At 42.8% G+C, this 18733-nt stretch overlaps 1 protein-coding gene and 1 pseudogene across 8 annotated transcripts in view; one reads left to right on the top strand and one right to left on the bottom strand.

Annotated features, from left to right (window-relative positions):
* The first annotated feature begins 64 nt into the window (after window positions 1-64).
* The window catches only part of TEAD1 (TEA domain transcription factor 1), a 246393-nt gene continuing 227724 nt past the window's right edge, over window positions 65-18733 (top strand). For 4 of the 8 annotated variants that reach the window (XM_023754525.1, XM_023754523.1, XM_023754521.1 and 1 more), the window contains exon 1: window positions 65-479. The gene's annotated coding sequence lies outside the window, so the exon portion shown is untranslated. The remainder of the gene's footprint in view (window positions 480-18733) is intronic. The other 4 variants (XM_023754526.1, XM_023754524.1, XM_023754522.1 and 1 more) reach the window with 2 other exon arrangements.
* LOC102432090 lies at window positions 17853-18196 on the bottom strand (annotated as a pseudogene).

The following is an 18733-nucleotide window of genomic DNA, read 5'->3' as shown; positions in this document are numbered from 1 at the left end:
CCCTGGAGGCGCCGGTCCGGTCGCGCCGCGCCCCACGCGCCCCCCTCTCCCGCCCGCACGCGCGCACACGCACATACCCTCACATCCTCGGGCCGTTTTCACGTTTTTCCCGGAGAAGTCAGAAGTTCGAGGGAGCGCGGGCGGGGAGAGCCGCCTGGGAGCCCGAAGCCGGCCCGACCCCCCCGACCCCCTCCCCCGACAGCCTCCCGGGCCGCCCCCAGTCGTTGGGGCCCCCAGAGGCCGGCCCAGGGTCTGCGCCGACTTGTGCTGCTGGCGGGGGTTTCGCTCCTTCTTCTCCAAGATGAAAGCAGGCACGGTCGTCTTTGCCGCTTCTCCAGGACTGTTGCCGCCGCCGCTCCTTCATTGCACATTCAAGTGGAAAATTTTCAGGAGTCAGCAGAAACATTGTGTCCAAAAAAGACTGAGTCGCAGTTACCACCAAACCCTGGAGGAGACTCTCCCTGGAAAACTTCCCTTCGGTAGGAAATACTGGGGGATTTGTTTGTTTATTGGAAGAGAAATGATCCCCAGGAGGGAAGAAAATCAGGGTGTACTTCTAGTCTTTGTTCGTAGCAGCAACACTTGTTTTCAAAAGTCCAGAGGCCCGCTTTAAAGAAAGTTCAACTTCTGTGAGTTTCCTTTTTTAAAAGTATATTTTTTTTTAAAAAAACGGAGGCAACATTTTAAATGAGTTGAAAACAATAGAGGGCTCACACCTCCCTATTCTCCTCCCACGAAAGAAATAAAATCCAGATCACAATTTTCCTTGCTTTCAAATTCTTTCTTTTTAAAGGTTTATTTAAAGTTGAGTGGTGTCACTGGATAAAAAATATTTGTGAAACAATGAAATACCAGCCACCAGCATTTCTCAGAAGGCTTGTTAACTTCTCAGAGGCAAGTGGCTGCCTGTGATTTGTAGAAATGAAAATTGACCTCAGTAAGCACTGGAAACTTAGAGACAGATGATGTTGCAGCAGCGGGTAATGTAAAAAGGCCATGTTTTAAAAACACTGCCTTGGAGGAAGCCCAGGTCCTGGGACAGAAAGATCTGCAAAACCTATCAGATATGAAAATAGTGTAAAAAATTAAAATGCTACAGATATTGCAAAGGAGCGGAACACGGTCAGTTCAGGACAACCACACGTTTCTTCCTCCCTTCCTTTCACTGGGATGTTTCTGGAAGTTTAGGTGGTCTGCTCATTTGTGGTGTGCTGGGTGCCTGCAGGTGGTTACCTGAGTAGACAGATCCCTTCGGGAAGACCTTTCTCCCTTCATGGTCAGTGCAGGGAGTGGTTCCTTTTCTGAGTCTGCCATGGATCTTGCTTGTGTCTTATCCATGGGGGGCTCCTCTGCTAGGGTACTCTGGAGGCAGTGGTTGGGAACAGCCTTCAGGTTATGCCCAGTGCTGCTTCACCCTTCCACAGTTGGGTCTGTGCCCTTCTGTAAATAGGATCTTTGGGCCCAATCACATTTGAATGCTTATACGGGGCCAGACTTAGATCCAACTTTGGTAAGAATCTTTCCTCTTTAGAAGGACACGGTAGAACTAATTACAGAGTGACTCAGGAAAGACAAATGGATTAGTTGAACCTTTGTCAACATCGAGGTTTTGAATTGTTGATAATTTTTTTTTTCGGGGAAAGGCTTATTTTTCTAATCTCACTATTTCCATAAATGGTCACAGATATTTTTGTTTAGCGTTTCTTTGTATGTGTAACTCTGTTGAACTCTCAGGTTTCAGGTTTTAAACAGAGTTTACAATTCTTTTATTTGTTGTTGGCATAAAAAAATGGACTGATAAGCAGTATCCATTACTGGTTCTTGCTGGTGGTATGAAAGTGCCAAGGCAGACCATTTTATTTTTACTTAAATGATAACTATTATTTGATCCACAGTTTTAGGGAGAATATTAGAATATCTTTTCTTTTCTTTTTTTTTTTTTTTTTACAACTTTGAAACAAAACCAGTATGACATTTTGCCCTGACATTGAGAGGAAAAAATATATTATAGGTAAGAATCTTTGTTTAGAGTCCTCCTCTGTGTGATCTTTTGTAAGGTAGCAAATAGAACTCCAGAGAATATGCCTGAGAGATTATTAGAGATTTTTTTTTTCTTTCCCCAAAACATAAACCAGGACTCACCATGACATATACTTAATGAAATTTAATTTAAAGAGGAGGGCAACCTAGCTTAGTTTGAGCCAGATTGAAATGAATTTCTCACCGAGAGGTGCTTTCTTGCATTGTGGTACAATGTGTGTGTGCTCCGCAGCAGTGAACTAATTAAACATAAGGGAGAGTTGGGATGGGGGTACAGCCTGGGGGAAGCCAGCTTTCTCCTCTGTTCCCCTTTTCTCTACCCCTCTTTTGCTTTATACAGCATGGATTCTATATTCATACACTCACTTTGGGGACTGGCATCCCCTTTTATTTAGAGAAAGGACAAGCAGGTCATAAGGAAAACCAGTGTTCTGTGTTTTTGTTGCTTGCACTTCAGTCATTTGTAAACAATTTTGAATTGTGCTGGCTCTGACAATACAGAACAACAAGTATAAGAGGGCATTTCTTAAGGGGGAAATTTGGAAAGTGTATAACTTGCAGTGTTCTGTCATCTGTGTCTAGATCATATTTATTGCCACATTTCAGTAAAAAAATGTGTACAGGGACAGTTAGAGAATGTAGGTCCCAAACGTTGTTTATATAGGTCTTTGAAGAAATGAGCTGTGCCATTAACAATATTTTAAGATTTGTTGCTGCAGAAATGGATGGATATCTCTCACACACAGGGGTTGTAAAAGAGCCTGCACATCTGTGGGATTACTCTTCTCTAATCTCATGTGTTGTTACGTGTTAATTGTGAGCATAATTATACTGCCTGCAAATGAAAATTGTTGTGTTTTATCACTCAGAAAGTTGGTGCAAATAACTGCATGTATGATCTAGTGTACATAAGTTGACCATGTTTACACACAGATAGCAGGTAGATAACACTTTTAAAGCTTGTATTTTAGGCACCTCGTCTTGTTTCTAATAGAGAGATTACAAAAGGGAAAAAAATATGTTGCTCAGTGAGAGCTATGCTTAGAGGTTGGTTCTGTTTAGTTATAAAATTTTGGGGCCCTGTTTTCTCCTAAGACTGAAGAATGCTGGCCAGAGCAAGTGTCCAGCTTTCTCTGTCGAACCGTAGGAAAATCAGAGCCCACCTTTCTGTTGATAAATTCGGGCATGACAGTTTCCCCCTTAGAGTTCAGTGACTGGAACAGCAGAGTACTGATGTTCTACTTCTGAACTCAGTAAGGAAAGTGTAGTATTGTAAGCTTTTTGCCCTTCGACACACTTAGACTTCGCTGCTTAGCTCTTGTGGACTCACCGATGGCTGGAATAATCTTTTAGAGCTGTGTGGTGCTTTTTCTTTTTATCTGTTGGAGACGCAGATTACCCTGTGGCATTGAAATTAGATCCCAATCATGTTTGAACAGTATCAGTGATGTATTTTATTCTTCCATATTCACAAAGGTGATAACATCAAGTAATACAGGTTCATGCTAAGCACTTACTGTTTCAGGGTTGGGCTTTTTGGCAAATACCAAGTTAGGGACCCCCCCTTCCCCTTGTATTATGATTACTGGATTTTTTTTTATGAAATCTGGGAGGTTTGGGGGCTTTCTCTATTCTGGGGTAGTTTTTTGAATGCTTGAATATTTGGACCTAAATATCTGGAGTGTTTTTGTGTGGGTTTTTATGTTGTTTTATTTCAAAGCTCTTCACTGTTGAAGAATCCTTAATCAGTAACATACTCATCACCAGCTTCTTTGACCTTATCCCATATTTACACTCACCGTTGAAATTCAGCCATTTCTTCAGATACATTTGAACTGCATAGTGGTACAGAATAAGAGAATTTTAAAATATGTATTTTTTTATTTTAGTCAAAGCAAACGGGTGTGCTGAAGGGGGTAGGTTTTCAGGATGGTTTTCCTTAAAGGGTGGCTCACTCTCAGCGTTTAAGTTCTTTTGTTCACTGACTTTTTGCATGGTTGGGAGGATTCTCAAAAAATAGTTTCCATAGTCTGGGAGTCCTGGCTAACTGTGAAACCACTGGTCTCTCTTCTGATTGGATTGGGCGGGGGGTTGTTCTAAGAGGCTGTCTTTTCTGCTTTTGTGGCCGACCAAAGGAAGGCTCCATGCTGGCTGTATTATGGGCCCCTCTCTCCTCCCCCAGTTTTTTAAAAAAATCAATATTTACTACCCTGATGCAGTGCTTTCTGCCTTTTTTTTTTTTCACATTAGTTTAAAAACTAATTAATTAAAGCTCTGTCCAAGGATTTCATTAGTAGTTTTAGTTTAAGGGACAGGGTCCAACACTGGAAAATGGGTTTCAGAGAAAAATCCAGCTTATTGATGAATAAGTTAAGTCACTGTTGTCTCCAGTGGGAAATCTGTGGTTGCTTTTAGGCATCTGACAGGTTTAGATGTATGTGTTAAGTGACTGAAACACTATTGACTGGGAATATACAACAATGACGAGTGCTGTTGTTTTTACTGATATATAAACTGAAAAACTGCTGCTAATGGTGGGAAATGTTAATTATGTGAGAACATATTGAACTTATATTCTCTGGCATGAACTTTTAAAAAAAATGCATGAACTGCACTGCTTTTTTTTTATAGGCACAGCTTTCTAATTATCATAATTCAGTTCAGCTCAGCTCTTGGACAGAGTTCAAGTGCAATCTCAATTTAACTTGAAAGGAGTTGTGTGTTTTTTTAAAACTGAGAATGTTTAAGAAAACTTGAAAAGTTCATCCAAGAATGTTGTCTGCTTAGGTGTGGGAGATTTGGGGGATGAAATGAGTGCCTTTCTGTAATAGTTAACTAGATCTGAATATTAGGAAACACTATTTTTTCTTTTTAGCTTTGCACCTATCCAGACCTGCATCTTGTGCATTTTTGCATCACCAGATGTTATGTGTTCTGAGCTCTAACTGAAAACCAGTGTCTTTGCCTAATAGATAGTAAACTAAGAAATGAAGAGTTTATTACTATGAAGGATATCATGTCTGCAAAGATAGGAACCTTTTTTAGAGAGAGTAGAAAGTAGAAAGAAATGCAGAAATCTTATGAATTCATTTGACAGAGCCACCATTAATCTTTTATACCAACCAAGCCTTTAGAAGCTGATCTCCTTATCTGGCGTCTTTACACTTTGACTTGATGGCATTTTGTAAAGGGAGTCGTCTTTGACAGCATTCATTCCAGTGTCCAATGTCCTTTAGGTTTCCTATGATCTTACTGTCTTTTCAAAGAAAAAAAAAGTTAATGAAGCCCAGGCCCCAAATCCTCTGTGGAATCGATTTTAAGTGGAAGAAAGAACAACTTCAGGCTGGACCTTCCTACTCTCCAACTCTCTCGTCTGGCCTCACTTCTACTGCTAGAATGCAAAGGGAGCCCGCGGAAACCAAATGACTTCATTTGCTCTGGCACTTCAGAGCCGAATTCACTTCCATGGTGGTGAAATAAAAGGAGCCAAGTGTTTTAAATAGCCACTCCCCAAGGCCCGCCCGCCCCAGTGTTTTGAGAAAAGCTCATTGTCTGCTTGCAGCCCTAGCCGGGAGCCTGCTTGCCTCCCCCTCCCCCACCAGGCAGCTCCAGTTCTGAAGTTGACATCTGGTTTTCTCTCTGTTCACCTGATGTGTACCCATTCACGCGCACACATGAAGTGTGCCTGCGTGTGTCTGCAGGGAACACCTATTTTTGACATTGAATATATGTGTGTGTTTGAAGTCTCTCCTGGGATAGGGGGAGGCCCAGAGTTAATAGCACAAAATAAAATGTAAACACAGTAGCCGCCTGCATGCCACTGCTGCTGGGCTTCTGTCCGATGGTGCTTTCTGGGTAGGCGTGCCTATTGTTGCAGCAGCAACAGGCGGCAGAAGTTGGGGCACCATATGGCGGATGTGGGCCTCAGATAAGCTGTCTGGTAATTTAGCTTATCAATAGCATTTTGATATGCTTCATTTTCAGATCACCCATCACCATGGCCGGGGGTGTCATGGGGGCCAGCTGATTCCAAAAACTATTGAAGCCATTGTGAGCAATGCTTCCTTTGGTGGAATCTCTTTCAGCCCTTTCTCCCTCTCTGCCTTTTCATCTGAAAGCCTTTGGGAGACAATGGTGGTTAGAGTGGGAAAGGGCACCATCAGCTGGGGGAACCATCAGTCCCTAGCCCCCACCCTGTCTTGAAATCTGGGACACTTAGAAGAACTCATCAGGTATTTTCATTGAGTGGAAAACAGAAAACAAACTACTTAGTAGCATTTCATACTGGTAGAGACAAGAAGTTCCCATAATTCAAAATTTGCTTTTGTTTTAAATACTGGAGAGATAAGGCTGATATTGTTCTTATTTTGATAAAACGTTTCTAGTTTTGCTGTGCATTAAAAATATGTCCCCCCATTTTCTCTTACCTTTGAATTTTATCTTAATCATAATATGTAAAAATGATTAGCATCTACGTAACTGGATATCAGAGGACGTGTTATCTGTGATTTGGAGGCAAGAGTCAGCTTCCTTCCTGACTAGGGATTGTTAAACATGGAAATGTTTCTAGAAACCTCAACTCAGAGGCCAGGTGAAGCTAAAGCAAAACTAAAATCTGTTCCACTATGAATAGAGGGAGGGGGGCAGGTGGGTGACAACTCTTGATTAAGTTGCCAGAGCCAACTCAGATTTTTTGCACATAGTAGGTGGCTCTGTGGAAATTTGATGATGTACATGACCATGTGCTTATCAGCAAATATTGGGTGTCCCTGGTATGTGCCAGGCGCTGGAGGAGCCAGGGTAAGACCCTCTGCCCTTTCCCAGCTCTCCCTCCATGCACATTGTCTTTCAACTTAATAGGCCCCTCACCTTTCCCAGATTTTGACTTGGGGTTAGTAATTGACAGTACCTGGGTCTTTTTACATGGCTAATTCAGGATGGTTCTGACTCAAACCCAGGGCAGCCTCGTTCTGCTCCTGCCCCCGGATCCTCTGCCACACCAGTGGTTCCCACCTGACGCTGTGCTTGGCAGCCACCACGGAGCTCTTAACAGCCTGGCCATCACCCCTGAAGACTTAGGAGGGCTGCTGAAGGCGCAATGTTTCCGTTTTTCTAAGAGAACCTATTGTGGTGTTCACCTCTGATTGGGAACCATTGCTCCTAGGTACTCTAATTTTTTTGTTAATCCTCACCCGAGGATGTTTTCCATTGATTTTTTTTAGAGTGAAAGGGGTGGGGAGAGACAGAGAGAGAAGAAGCATCAATGTCAGGGAGACACATCAATTGGTTCCCCCCCACCCCCTGCACATGCCCAGGGATCGAGCCTGCAACCCAGGTAACATGCCCTTGACTGGAATTGAACCCTGGATCCTTCAGTTTGAGGGCCAACGCTCTATCCATTGAGCCAAACCGGCTAGGGTGATACTCTAATTTTTATCCTTAGATTGAATCAGACAAAATGTGGCCGTCCCTCCTAACTCTGAGTTGGGATTTTCCTCCCCCCTATATTTGTGAGGCGATGTACCAAAGAACATATACTGAATCTTTTGTTTTTATTTATTTTTAATTTACCTTTATTGTTGAAAGTATCACAGATGTCCCCCCCCCCCCTTTTCTTTTTGGGGATGAGGAGACAGGAAGAGATTAACCAAAGAACTTATATGCATGCATATACTGAATGTTTATGGAATTCACAAAGATGTTCTTGGTTGATTGTAAAGCTACAACTGCACAAAAATAAGGTCGCAATTGCGAGAAGCAATAAAATGTGCAGAGCCACCTTCTTTGTGCTCAGCTTTCATCTGTTACCCCTGGGGAGTGTAGCAGTTGTTTCCAGATGTGATAATAGAGGCCTGTGTCAGGCTTGCTGGGGAAGGGTTTAAAGACTAATTCTTACCTGGCTGCTTGCAGAGGTGTTTTTATTGTTTGAGTAGTGGGGATGCTGTCTTAGCTGCTGTCTGAGCTCCTTAGATGGTATCCTTTGACACTGCAGAGTGAGGTGGTGGGATGGGTGATCCTGACAGCAGCCCAGAGATGAACCCGCTGCTGATAAACCATATGTGGCTTTTCATTCTTTCTTTTTTCTTTCCTCCACCTTTGGATTCCTTGAAATCCAGATGCTCCCAGTTCTGCATATTACTGCTACTTGCCCCTGGACATTTAAACATTTACAGGTGCTCCTGTGTGCCAGGGTTTTGGTGATCAGTAAAAGATGGCCAATGAATGGTGATCAGTAAAATTTACAGGAAGAAAAACAGGCATGTAAAGAGATCATCACAGTCCAGTGGGGAAACAGTGTATCCCATGTTCCATGAGTTCCAAGATGCAAACTTTTCCCGTATTTGAACATATCCTTCAATTCTGACTGGCCAGGCCATGGTCACCATCCATGAAGTGGTTGCACACGCTCATCAAAGCTTGTAGAACAAATGCAGAATGCTTTTGTCATGGGGCGATAGTGTGTGGAGCAGCATGGATATTTGTCTCCTTGAGAAGTTGTTTTAGGTATGTCTTATCCAGTTTATTTTGCTTATACTTTCCTCTTTATGTCTGCACAAGATTGACATACTTAAAAGGTTTAAGTATGCATAAAATATGATTTATAAGTGATACAGAAATACTCAGGGATGGTTTGTTTTGCAACAACATTTCTCTCTCTCTCTCTCTCTCTCTCTCTCTCTCTATATATATATATATATATATGTATATTTTATTAATCCTCACCTGAGGATATTTTTCCATTGATTTTTAGAAAGAGTGGAAGGGGCGGGGAGAGACAGAGAGAGAGAAACATCAATGTGAGAGAGACACATTGATAGGTTGCCACCACACGTGCCTTGACCAGGACCAGGGATTGAGCCTGCAACCGATGTATGTGCCCTTGACCAGAATTGAACCCGAAACCCTTCAGTTTGCAGGCCAACGCTTTATCCACTGAGCCAAACTGGGTAGGTGCAACAATATTTTTTAAAAAATAGGTTTTGTTGATTTTAGAAAGAGAGAGGAAGGGAGAGGGACAGAGAGATAGAAACACCCATGAGAGAGAAACATCATTGATGGGCTATCTCCTGCACATCCCCTACTGGAGATGGAGCTAGCAACCTGGACATATGCCCTGACTGGGAATCGAACCAGTTACCTCTTGGTTCATGGGTCGAGGCTCAACCACTGAGCCACACCGGCTGGGCACCTTATTCGGACTCTTGGCTCAGCCACTTACTAGTTCTGTGGCCTCGGTCAAATTACATTGGACCTCCTTTCTCGAACTTAATTCCTTCTGGAAGGCTGTTTGAGAAGTGATTTGCTCGAAAACGGAATCATTTTTCCCCCATTAGAAATAATATACATTGAATTAATCCATCCCAGACCCCCAAATGATTCTCTGTTTTAACCTTTCTTATATACAATACATGTCTAATGTACTGTTTATAAATAAACACTTCTTTTCTTAAATTTATCAAACCACCCCATACTAGCCTTAAACAAATTTTTCATATATCACTACCTCAGAAATATTACTTTTTCTTTATCCAATCAACAGTTTTTCTACCTATTCAAGTGCCTGTGATTGTTGTTTTGTGAGCACTTTCACACCCTTAGCAACATTAACACTCTTTATGTTTTAAAATTGTGCTAATCATCAATTTCACCAGCAATAAAAGCATTCTCTCCTTTGTTGCCTGTGAGACACCTTCTGTCATGCTGAGGTATCAGCATGAAAGGGTTGTCAGGCTGAAAACTGAAGTTTTGGCTTGACAACCGAGACATTTTTTTTTCCCCCTGTGGACAACTTGGTTGAGAACTGAATTGTTCGAAATGGGAGACGTTCGAGAAGCGAGGTTTGACTGTACCTCCTCTCTCAGCCTCGGTGTCCCCATTTGGAAATCCCGATAGAATGCCTCCTGTATGCCTGACATTTAGTAAGTGTTCAGTAAATGACAGATTCAGATATTATCTTGCCTACCACATCTTCACAGATTTCCTGCCAGGTCAGCCTGGACAGGGATTCTGGAGGAACACCCAGGGCTGAGGCGGAGTTACTTAGAAGAACCGGACTTCTGGTCTCAGGCAAATGGACTGAAATCCAGGGGAGGCTGGTGCATCCCATAAAGTCCTGGACCATTAATCACTTTGAACCACACTTCCCCTGTTGATAAAGTGGAGGAAATCCATCAGTAAATACATCATATTTGAGGTCATTCTTTGCCAAATCGTAGTACGAATCAAATGGAAATGCTTCTGAAAAAGTGGGTTTGATGTACCTTCATCTACGCAAAAGGAAACCGTTTTCTTAGGTTCTTACTTAGGAACCGTGCTCCTTACGTTGGGATTGGGTTCTAAAAGTTCTTCTCTAAGGTGGTTGAAAGGAACACTTTACAGAGAAATTGTGCTTAGAGCCCTGGGCCTGCTGGCAGCACCCTTGAGGAGTTCCTTTCTGTTGGTGGTGTGAGGGCATTAAGCTTCAGGTGGGAGAGAGAGCTAGAGGCAGAGAGGAGCCACCCCACCTTTAGAGAGAGTGGAAGGGAGGGGCGAGACAGAGAGAAACATCCATGTGAGAGAGACACATCGTTTGGTTGCCTACCACAGGCACCCCGACAAGGGCCAGGGATCAAGCCTGCAACCGAGGTACATGCCCTTGACCAGAATCGAACCCGGGCCAAAGCTCTGTCTATCCACTGAGCCAAACCGGCTATGGCTCCTGCACTTCTTAATACCTGCTTAGTGCAAGCTGCTCCTTCACTTGTCTGTGCCCTCAGTTTCGTCATCTGGAAAATGGGGGTGACGTTATCTAGAAGCGTTGTGGTAAAGTTTAGTTAAAAGCTAGCTCAGTGTGGCTGCTATTAAAACCCCCAGCCAGCCTGCTCCTCCAAGTACGTACTCCAAGCTCAGGAATTAAGTCTTTGCTTTGCCACTCCCAGCAGGCTCTTTGCTTTGGGTCTTAAACATAATTTACATAATAATTAACACTTTTATGTGAATGGTAGCCCCGCCCTTTGCCAATGCATTTGCATATGTAAGAGCATGTTTGTTAATCTAAGATGAGTGTCTACTTGGGTTAGTACCCTGGGTAGAGTGGGTAGAGACCTACTTCTTCACTTGGAAGCCTTAAGTGGGCTGTAGGTCTGCTCAGATCCCCAGCTACACTTCAGTGTGGGTCAGCGTCCCCTCCTTTGTCGACCCGGGCCACTCCCTGCTATTGCTTTGAGTACTTAAGATGGTTCTGAGCCAGGGCTGGAGAACACATCTATTGTCTCTTAACACAATACGTAGAACTAATGTGGCTTCCCAGTCTTTAAGTTAAAAATTACTGAGGAATGAGTGAACTTGTTGGGGGTAGGGGTTTTTGGAGGCAGCTAGCTGACTGTTGAAGAAGGAAGAAAGGTTGATTTAAAAAATATATGTAAAATGGAAGCTTTTTTTTTTCTTTACAAAGAATGATTCTAATGGTGTGGAATGACTCTCTCCTTAGTGATAGATGTTGACTGTGCTAACCACCCGTGTAGCTTATACTTTAAACCAACGGTTCTCAACCTGTGGGTCGCGACCCCTTTGGGGGTCGAACGACCCTTTCACAGGGGTCGCCTAAATACATCCTGCATATCAGATATTTACATTAAGATTCATAATAGTAGCAAAATTACAGTTATGAAGTAGCAACGAAAATAATTTTATGGTTGGGGGTCACCACAACATGAGGAACTGTATTAAAGGGTCGTGGCATTAGGAAGGTTGAGAACCACTGCTTTAAACAATCCAAGAACTAAAGTCATGAAGAACAAACTAGGAGATCATGAGGCCACAAGTCAACTATTGAATCTGATTTGTAAACTGATTTAAGGTGGGGGAAAAGGAAACTCAGAGTCAGGTTAATTTATACCTCATGCTTCAGGCTGCGCTCTGCCCAGTTTTTTCTTAATTTCAACTTGGTCTTTCTGGTTCCTGTGTCCTCCCACCAGATGCTGTCTCCCTCATAATGTCTGTTTGTGGCAGTTTTTATCCATTTGCATTTTCGAAAGGGTTGTCCTTTACTGTTCCTTGTGGCTGTGTAGAGGCTTGCCTGGAACAGGCCTGGCTTAGGCTTCTTGTCTTGGCGTAATCCTTAATAATTAGCGCCCCCCTTTACTCTCAAATGTCCGGTCGACGGTAAACTACATGGTCATTCTACTAATAGGAAACTGTTGAGGAAACTGGCTGGCTCCCTTTAATTAAGCAGAATAGAGAGAAAATCCGGGCAGGAGGCCTTTGTAGTGGCCTGGTGTTGAGCTCTTGACAGTATTATTCTTGAAGGAGTGTCCCATGCTGTTGTGAGCCTGGAGCTACAATAGAAGGGAATTTCAGAGAACAACTTGTCCTATAAACATGTGCTAGTTTCAACCAAATTGTTTAGAATCCTCAGCTATTCTGAAGATCAATTCCTAACGTATGAAAAAAATATTTTTTTTCTCATCATTCATAGGAATGATTCAGCATTGGTTCATTTCCTTTTTGACTAGCAAAGTGTAATTTAGGAAGTTTTTCCCAGTGGAATTTTGAAAGGTTTGTAATTGGAATTTGGGGCATTTCTGATGATGATGTTGAACCTGTGGTCTCAGTGCTCTTGACTGTCTTTGGTTTCAAACTCGCTTATCTGTGTTCTTTGGGAGACTGTGTAAAGATGCCCGATGGTGTGCCTGAATACATACGGCAGGGGAAATGGAGTGGGATTTTAGGAATTAAAGAAATTTTATTACTTTGCCTAAAACCAAACGTAATTGTAACAGCACGCCTCAGTTCCAGGTGGATCTCTTGATACCACTATGTATTGAGTTATTTTATCCCTGGTTTAAGCAGTAACTTGGGAAAGTGTTGCTGAAACAGTGGCGTCTGGGCTTTGCTGTTGAGCGCCTGGAGAACTGTTTCCTTGTTGGGGCTGTTCATTTGGGAGAAGGCCTTTGAAAGTCCTCTAGGGACTGGGATCTAGGTCCTCCACTTCCAACTGTGGGGAAGCAAGGCTTTGTTGGACAGCCTCTGCTATTGGCTTTCCCTGGGACTTTGGGCAAATTGTTTGAAAATCTTTGGTTTCCCTTTCTGGGAAAATGATACTGGGCCATCTGCCCCTCTAGCCTGCTTTTGAGCTGAGCTTTAGATTAAAGAGATAAAATGTGAGTGCCTTAGGCAGAAAAGTCTTGGAGAATTACCTTGTTATCTGAGTCATCCCATCCACCACCCTGCACTATCCTCCCCAAACTAGATATTGTGGAGGAGGTGCAAGTCTTCTGAGTTCACACCATAACTTTTCTTTTAGTGGCACTAATTCCTTGGGCCACTCTGGGAGAGTTTGGATAAGAAAGGAAGGCTTATAGGTCATATTCTGCCTTATGCCCATTCTTCAGCATTACCTTTTTTTTTTTTTTTTTTTTTTTTTTGGAACCTAAGAGCTCCATTTTTAGTTGAAGAAAGTGAAGCTCAGAGAGGTTTAGTAATCTGCCCCAGGTCCCACAGCCTGTGTGACGGCCAGATTTAAAGCCAGTTCCTAGATTGTGTGACTTCACAGCTGCCAGGCTAACAGAAGTCTTTTTATTAAGTCACCTCGGTTTTATTGTGTCATTGAATGGATTTAAGATTGATTATGACATTGAAACAAAGGTAGACTTCCCCTCACTTGGAGTATCTGTCCAGAAAAGGCCAAGTACACAAAGGTACACAAAGCACAGAAAGCACAGAGTATTTTGTGTTCTTGGTGACCCATTTTACTCTATCTTCAGAACAAACATGTGGCTAAGGTTCTAAAACGCTGCGTGTGACTCAGTCAAGCTTTTCCCACTCTAGTCACTCATCCTCCTGAGAAGGGGCAAGATTCACCTTTCCCTTTTGGGTTCAGATGTCAAAGACTGTAATACCCTTCACCTCTCAGACTGGTTGTACTGGCCATTGAAAATGTGAGGGTAAGCCTACTACTAATGAGGGGGCTGGGTTGATCCAGGCTGCTCTATAGGGGTGTGTGTGTGTGTGTGTGTGTGTGTGTGTGTGTGTGTGTAGGGGTTGGGGGCTGATGTGGTTTTGAAGCTTGGAACTGGACCTACCAGTTTATCTGGTTTTTCTTTGGAATGTGCTCTGTTGGCAGGCTGTCAGAATAAGTTAGCCCCCTCTACCTCCAGGAAGGTTTGGATATGGAAATGACTCATGCTGGGGGTAGGGTTTAGGCATATGACCTTGACTTCACACCATGATAGTGGGAGTGCCGGGAACCTAAGAGATGGGGTGAATTTCTGTCCTTGCCACCCAGGTGTCTTGGGCTCTGTCTTAGGCTGTGATATGTGATGGGCAGTGGTAGGGGCGCCGGGTAGAAAGGAGTTAACTGCTTCCTCAGAGCCCTTGATAATCAGGCCTCTAAAAAAAGGCATTAGGGGCTTTGAAATGGGATTGCGAATGGGGTTGACATCTTGGTGGCTGGTGTTTCGTGGAAGGGAGTGGGCTGGTTGCTACTGTCTTTTCTTCTGTCCACCCAGCTCTGGTCACTCTGGGACTTGTGTCCGCGTATTCCCCTCCTTCTCAGGGCGGGTCACTTTCTTAGACTTTCTCCACTGACTTTCTGCTATTGGCCATTTTGGTGTTGACCTAACTTTGTATAGTTCTCTAGTGCTTGATATATTTAGTAAAGTAGCCTGAAAGCACGGCTTTGAAGTCAGACCTGAGTTCTGCTTATTGGCTGTGATAGCAGGTAAAATATTTAATCTCTTTGGGACTCCATTTCCTCATCTGAAAAATGAAGAAAATAATAATACCTCCAGAGTGTGAGCTTAAAGTGAAATGTGAGGAAATATGGTAAGTGGCCCACAGTGAGTATCTCTGTTTGCTCCCCCAACCCATTCTGAAGTCTCCTGCTTCCTCTGCCCTTTGTTTCTCCATCCAAGATCCTGAGGGTTTGTCCCAACTAGACTGGACTAGCCTGACAGGAGCTCCTTTATTTGCTTTTTTCCATCTTTCTCCTTTGGGTTCAGTTTTAAGCTGGATTTCCTGCTCTGTTATTTTTCTCCCTTTTCCTTCAGACCATTTTTGCCTTCATGTTTTTACACACACAGTTGTACGCGTGCCCTCCACTTTTCATACTTTCTCCTCCGCTCTTATCACTTTGAGATTTTAGAGCCTGCCTCTGCAGCTCCCCGAGTTTCACCAAAAATGGTCATCAGTAAAGCAGCACTTCTCAACCCTGCTCTCTTTAACACTGGAGAGCATTGACTCTTTTGGATTATAGCGTTACCAGCCCTCTTAAAAGTTGCTACTATTTTGAAAAGACAGAACTCATTCTGTTTCTCATAAATTTGTGGAGTCACCCACATTCCACCCACTTGTCTGTTTGTCCTTGAGGATCCTCTTTAATTTTTCTGAACCTCAGTATCCTTACCTGTAAAATGGACGTAGCAGTGCCTTCCTTGTGGGTTAACTGAGGGCCAGCACATGCCTGGCAGAGAGTAAGTGTCCCATAAATGTTAGCTGCTGATGTGATTATGATTGCGATTACCGTTCCCCAGCAGCCATGAATTTGAGTGCCAAATGCCTCTTCCCATTGCATCTTTCTCTCTCTTTGAAGGAGGGGGCCAGGATTGCTGTCTACTTTTAATTTTAGGTTTTCACAAGTTTTATTATGGAAAAATTCAGCACAGTAGAGGGTAATGAGCCCCCATGGGACCACCATCACTTAGCAGTCGTCATAAAATCATGGCTATTATTGTTTCTTCTAAACCCCATCTCCTCTCCCAAATGTAATACCACTTCATCTGTAATATTTTTTGGTACGTATTTTTAAAAATATGATTCTTAAAAAAACAACCACCACCAAGTACAATATCATAGGAACATTTTAATAATTCCTTAATATCAAATACCTAGTCGCTGTTAAAATTTCCTTGATTGTCTCATAAATGTTTTCCCACAGTTGGTTTGTTCAGTTCAGGTTCCAAACAAGATTAACAGGTTATATTTGGTTAATATGTTTCTTAAAAATCTTTTAAGGCCTCTCCTCTTGCCTTTTTTTTTCTTTCTTGCAGTTGATTTGTTATTTAAAAAGCCTCATTGTTTCTCTTGTAGCGTTTTCCTCATTTTGAATTTTGCAGTTGCATTCCCATGTCCTGTTTATCGTATTCTATCTTCTGGATTTCCTATAAATGGGGATTTAGATCTAGAAGCTTGGTCTGATTCAGGTTATTTTTTTTTTTGACAGGAATATTTTATAACTAGCGTTCCACCAGGAGACCCCTAATGTGTAGTTGCCTCATCTTTGTGATATTAGCAGTCATTGATTTATGATTTCTGCCCATGTCTATTATTTCCTATGTGTCACTCGTAATATTCCAATTCTCTCATTCCTTTTTCATTTATTAGCTAGAATACTCTTTTTATTGTTATTTTTTCCACCTTATAATTCGGTTTTTGAAGCCTCACAGATTTGTACAGATAATCAAAATGAAAGAGGCTAGGCTACATTTGAGGAAAAGAAGAGGCTAAGGCTCATTAAGCTTGTGCTTGGTCTTAATCCTTGCCATAGTTCTGGTGGTAGATATTTCTACGATCTCTGTTTTCCAGGTAAGGCTGGAGGAGAGAAGTGGCTTGTTCAAGATTATAGGTCAGAGATCCTGTTTCTTCCAACTTTGGTCCACCCTAGTGGTCACTAGAGATGAGAGCTAAAAGCTGCACAAAGATGAGACCCATCCAAGGTTTGCAGCCTGGTCTTAGCCTTAAGCCATGGCAAGAGTCGTCCCTCTTCTCTGCCACCAGACACCATGCTCCTACAGCCGGCTCTCCTCTTTAGCACTTCTGGGTGTTCAAGTACCTGGCTTTATCAGTAGGTTAAGCTAATGTAGGATCCACTGTCTTATTCATTACTGTCCCCAGGACCAAGCACCATGATGAGTGAATCCTACTGTGATTGGCTGCCTCCTAAATGATGTCCCTCTCTCAGTATTTAAGCCTGAGTACAATACAATCCAAGTACTTAATGGTGGATATTAAATAAAAAAGAGGAACGGGAAAGGGATAAAGAACAGATACATTACCTAAAAGGGGGAAATTAATACCAGAATTTCAGAGCAGAGCTGCACTGAAATAAAGAATTTCTTGAGGGGCTCTGTGCTCGGCAGTTCCTCAAGTCTAGGAGAAGACAAGAGCCTAAGGCTCCCTCCAGAAAAAATAAGTGACCTTTACTCAGCAGCTGGGAGTGACCTTTACTGCAGACCAACTGGCTGCCTGGATCCAACTATGGAATCTTTTGTCAGTTTTACCGTAAGATCAGATGCTCTTTTGTAGGCTGCCTCTTCCCATGAGCTGATGGGTACCTGAAGCCTATGGTTTGATTCTCACTCTCACCTCATTACAAAAAGATGAGTGTGTGTGATAGTGGATTATGTGGACGGTATAAACTTCAGATAGAAATTGGAAATAAGGGATCTGGCTTGCCTCAATGCGGGGAAAAACACCATAAAACCAGAATCACACTTAAAGGTACATGGTTGAGAAATCCAAAGTGTAAAATCCATGACCTACCATTATTACATCAACATTAAAAAAAAAAAGATAATTTAAACAAAAAGTTTGATATTCAAAACTGAGAATAAAAATACAGGATTTATAAATACATAAATATTCATACGTACTTTTACAATGATAGCTCCTGGGAGAATGAGACCTTTTAAAATGCCACTTTCATTCCAGCTACCTCTTTCCTACATGTTGGTAATACCAGGGGTCTTAAGAGAGCTTCTGTGGTCAAAGCTACATTCATCCTGGCCTCCCTACTAGCCTGTAGCTGATAATGAAAATGTGATGCATCTTCTGCCTTAGCTTTGATGCTTTTTCATTAATTCACTTCTGGTAGTAAACGGCAGGTTTTCCACTCCAATTCCGTCAGCCATTTCCATCACTTTATCTAAAAGGTCTTCGTTATAACTGCAACCCAGGAAGAGGTGGTTGGCCCAGACCAGAGAGAGGGACAGCAGCTGGTCCAGGCGGCTGCCGCCATGGGGAGGGTTGCAGTAGTCAGGCAGGTGGCACAGGATGAATTCTAAGCGGGCCTTCCATTGCTTTTTGCTCTCTGAGGGAGCCAGGGGGTGGAATGGCTAGGTGCCTGCTGTACCCCTGAAACCCGGTCCCCCACTGCTGCGGTGGCCTTGCCACCCATCATGGTGCCCTCTACCGCCAAGGACCAGACCCGTCCCTAGAATACTCTTTCTTTTTTCTTTATTGATTAAGATATTACATATGTGTCTCCCCCGTTGCCCCCCCATTCCCCCACTCATGCCCTCTTTTAGAGAGACTTTTTCTCATCAATTATTTGGTTAACCTGGTGTATAGTTTATACAGGAAAGGCAGGTTTCTGTTTTTGTTTTTTTAGTATCCTTATACAATCATAGGTTTTAAATGATTGGATGCTTTTGAATCCATTGTTGTTATTCTTTTTTAAAAAAAATACATTTTTTATTGTTGATAGTATTACAGGTATCTCCCGTTTCCCCCCTCCACCCCTCTCCTCCCGGTCCCTGCCCATCCCCCCAGGTCTTCACTATCCTATTGCCCGTGTCCATGGGCTGTGCATATAAGTATATAAGTTCTTCGTTTTATCTCTTCTTGTCTCCCCAACCCCACATCAAGGCATCATCAGTTACTCTCTTCATTGATGCTCAATTGGTACCATCTTTGGCGCAGGGGGAAATTACTTAGT

Source organism: Myotis lucifugus, unplaced genomic scaffold (assembly GCF_000147115.1).
Source record: "Myotis lucifugus unplaced genomic scaffold, Myoluc2.0 scaffold_61, whole genome shotgun sequence".
In the NCBI taxonomy this organism is placed as follows: domain Eukaryota; kingdom Metazoa; phylum Chordata; class Mammalia; order Chiroptera; family Vespertilionidae; genus Myotis; species Myotis lucifugus.
The sequence above is the reverse complement of the archived record's forward strand: the minus strand, read 5'-3'. Positions and strand labels throughout refer to the sequence as shown.